Source organism: Cordyceps fumosorosea (assembly GCF_001636725.1).
Source record: "Cordyceps fumosorosea ARSEF 2679 chromosome Unknown scaffold_17, whole genome shotgun sequence".
Taxonomy (NCBI): Eukaryota; Fungi; Ascomycota; class Sordariomycetes; order Hypocreales; family Cordycipitaceae; genus Cordyceps; species Cordyceps fumosorosea.
In genome coordinates this window covers 767,686-771,264 of record NW_017387317.1, presented here as the reverse complement: position 1 = coordinate 771,264, position 3,579 = coordinate 767,686, and positions in this window count along the sequence as shown.

The window sequence follows — 3,579 nt, the reverse complement described above, 5'->3', positions numbered from 1 at the left end:
AACTTCCTCCCTTAGTCTATTATAGAAGAGTTCTATTTAACTATTATCATCCTAGGAGAGCTGTGTCGTGATGCGGCGGAACTCCCTCGCATAATACTGTGTAGAGCCCGTCTGTCTTAGTTGCTTAAGCTTATAGACTGCCGTTTATTCCTTATTAGGGTCCCTAAATGTAGTTTTAAGCTTCTTTTTGAATTTACTATAATCACTAAAGATTCTAGTTATCTATTCTTTAGGTTCTTCTTCGTTAAGATAATCTCGTAGGGTTAGCTCCCACTACTCTAACGCTTTTCCTATAAGAAGGTTTCTTATATAAAGCACTTTTACCTTAGGCTTCTTAATAGTGTTATTAACGCGTAGATACGCTTTAGCTTAGGTTAAGAAGGTTCGTACGTCTCCTCTAACTCCATTGTATGGGTTAGGTTTAGGGAATTTAAGGAGGGTGATAACTCTAGTGGTGCTTAGGACCTAAAGTTGATTAAGTTTCTCTATAAGGTCATTAACCTATTTAGTAAGTTAAACAATAGTCTACCCTAGGTTAGTAGTGTTACTACTAATAGTGGATATTATAGAGGTTAACTACTTAAGGTTTTTTAAAGTAACTCACTAAATAGGACTAATTAAAATGTAATAGTGGCTCTTCTCTAATCTATAGTAAATCTATTTTTTAGGAAGTAAGTTAGGTTAAATGCACTATAGGTGTAGATGAGTAGTATTATAGCTTAAGTCACATTTAGGAGATTACTCCTAATAGTAGAACTATTGCTTAGATTAATTAGTAGAGATCTAGCTGTCTATCTAGGAAATCCCCTTCCTTATATATCCATCTATCCTCTACTATACTCTTAGATTATACTGATCCTATCTAATCCTCACTTAGGCTGGATTAGACTAAGTCCGTCCGACGAGTCCACTTAGATCAGTTCAATCCCTCCTAATCCAATCACGTGATCTTGTGTCCTTATACCTTCGTACCCTAGGGAGCCTCACAGCTCCCTTAGGTGTCACAGGCTTCCCTACGGCTGTATAATAGGCCGCTCCTTCTGTCTTCCTATTCGTTTATCACATTTACTTTTAATATAAAACTAATATAATATACTATAGGTATTAAACTACTTAAAAGAAAGTAGAGTAATAATAAAATAACTATATAATATATAAAGATTAATATATATAATAGTTAAATAAAGAACTTATATAAAGTAAAACTAGTTTAAAAGTAAAATAAAGTACTAATAAAATAACTTTTATTTATTAAAAAACTATTATTATTAAACTAAACTAAAACTATATTATAACTATACTATAAACTACTAAGGCTTACTTTAGTATAATATATAAAAGAAATAATTTTTAATGGTTAAGACTAACTTAAGCCTTTATTAGTTATAAATTAGGATTACTCTTTAGTATTATTAAACTCTTTACTATCCTTAGTCTCCTCCTCTTTCTTCTCCTCCTCCTTAAAGGTTAAGACTAAAGTAAGAGTAATAGTAAGAGTAGTATAAATACTAACTAGTAAAGAGAGTTAGTAATTAATATAATAAATCTCCTTAAGAATATTAAAGAGTAAAGTCTAGTTAACTAAAATAAAAAAGTAGCCTAAGGCTATAATAGTAAAAGTAGTAAAAATAGTACTAGTATTATTAATAGTAATAAAAGTATAAAAGTATAGTAGAGTAAGAGTAAAAGTAGTAATAGTAATAGTTACTATTAAGTTAATAGTATTATTACTAGATTAGATTTAGTTAGTAGCTACTTTAGTAATAATACTATTAGTATTATAATAAGTTTAAGTTATAGTATAAGTAAAGTATAAAAAGTCCTAGTATTCTAAAACTACCCTTAGCTTAAAACTAGAGTACTCTAGTAGTTAGGCCTAGAAGGTAGTAGTAGTAATAATAATAAAGGGTATAATCTAAAAAGATTAATAGTAAGAGTAATATAAAAAAAGGCTAGACTTATAATAAAGTACTATATATAGAGTTAAGTACACTTAGTATAAATATAATTTTTATTTATTAAAGTTAATAGAGTTAAGACTATATTAAGAATAGTATATACTAATAGACTAAAAGTAAGTAATTATATTAATAGTCTTAGTATAAATAATATAGTAACTATAAAGGGTTTTATAAGGCTTACTTTACTTTAACTCTAATTTAGTTTTATATAAGACTAATATAAACTTAGTACTATTAATAAAAGTAGTATATTTATAAAACTATAATAATAAAAAGATAAACTAGAATTAAAATAGAGTAGACTTATTATAATAAAAGAAGTTATTAAGTATTATATAACTACTAGGGGGTTAAGACTAAGTCTAGTCTAAGGGTAAGGGGGGGAAAGTACTTATATTCTTTATAAGTATAAAAATAAAAGGTTTTTTATAAATAGTTAGTTTTATATAGAATAAAAGTAGACTAAAGATAGTAAAAAGAAGAAAAAATAAAAGTAAATAAAAATAAAATAGTATAATAATAAAGATAAATATATAGAATTAAAGAGACTAAAGAAGAAAGAGAAAAAGGAATTAGAAGATAGAAGTATTATAGTCTCTATATACTTACTAACTAGTAATAAATTAACTAGATTAACTAGATTAGTTATTAATAAAAAATAATAATAATAAATTAACTACTAAATTAGTTAATAAGAACTAATATAAGACTATACTATTACTAGGGGGGGTGGCTATAAGTATACTAAAAATAGGCCTTTATATAATATTTATACTAAAATATAATAATTAATAAAAAATATAATAAATAGTATAATTAATATAAATAATAAACACTTAAAGAACTATACTCTTATATAGACTAAAAATAGTAAGCACCTTAAGTATAAACTAAGTGTCTACTTACTTAGAGATATAAATAGTTATATTCTTTTATAGCCCTTATATAGAGATTATAAACTATCTCCCCTCCCCCCCTAACTAAGAACCTATACTCTAAGATAAAAGTAACTAAGAATATCCTAGCCCTAATATAGTCTATATAACTAAAGAAGGTAGTAATAATAAAGTAGAAGATATTAAAGAGGGGGGAGGAGAAGTAATAGAAAGGATAGGATTAAAAATAAAAACCTAAGGATTAAAAGAGGGGCCTATACTAAACCCTACTAGGAACTAATATAGGGCTAACTACTTATAGTAGAAGTAAAGGTTTTTCTCTAAGGACTTTAGTTTTTCTTTTACTATTAAACTTATAGAGGTACTAAATAAGTAAATTAGTCTAATTAATATAATATAATTAATTAATTAATACTAAATAAATAACCTTTTAATTATAAACTATTTATAGTCTTTTTTTTTTAAAAAAAAGACTCTAAGTAACTATAAAGTTCTATTATTAAAAGTATTATATATTTTAAAGTAAATAAAGTAGTACTAATATACTTTATTAATTTTTATTTAATTCTAGTTTATAATAAAATAAGCCTAAGTTTATACTAAATAACTTTTATTATAGTTTAAGTATTTTTTCTTAATAAAGTCTTTTTAAACTAAATAGTTTTTATTATTATTATAAATATAGTATATATACTAACTATATTATTTATTATTAGTATAGA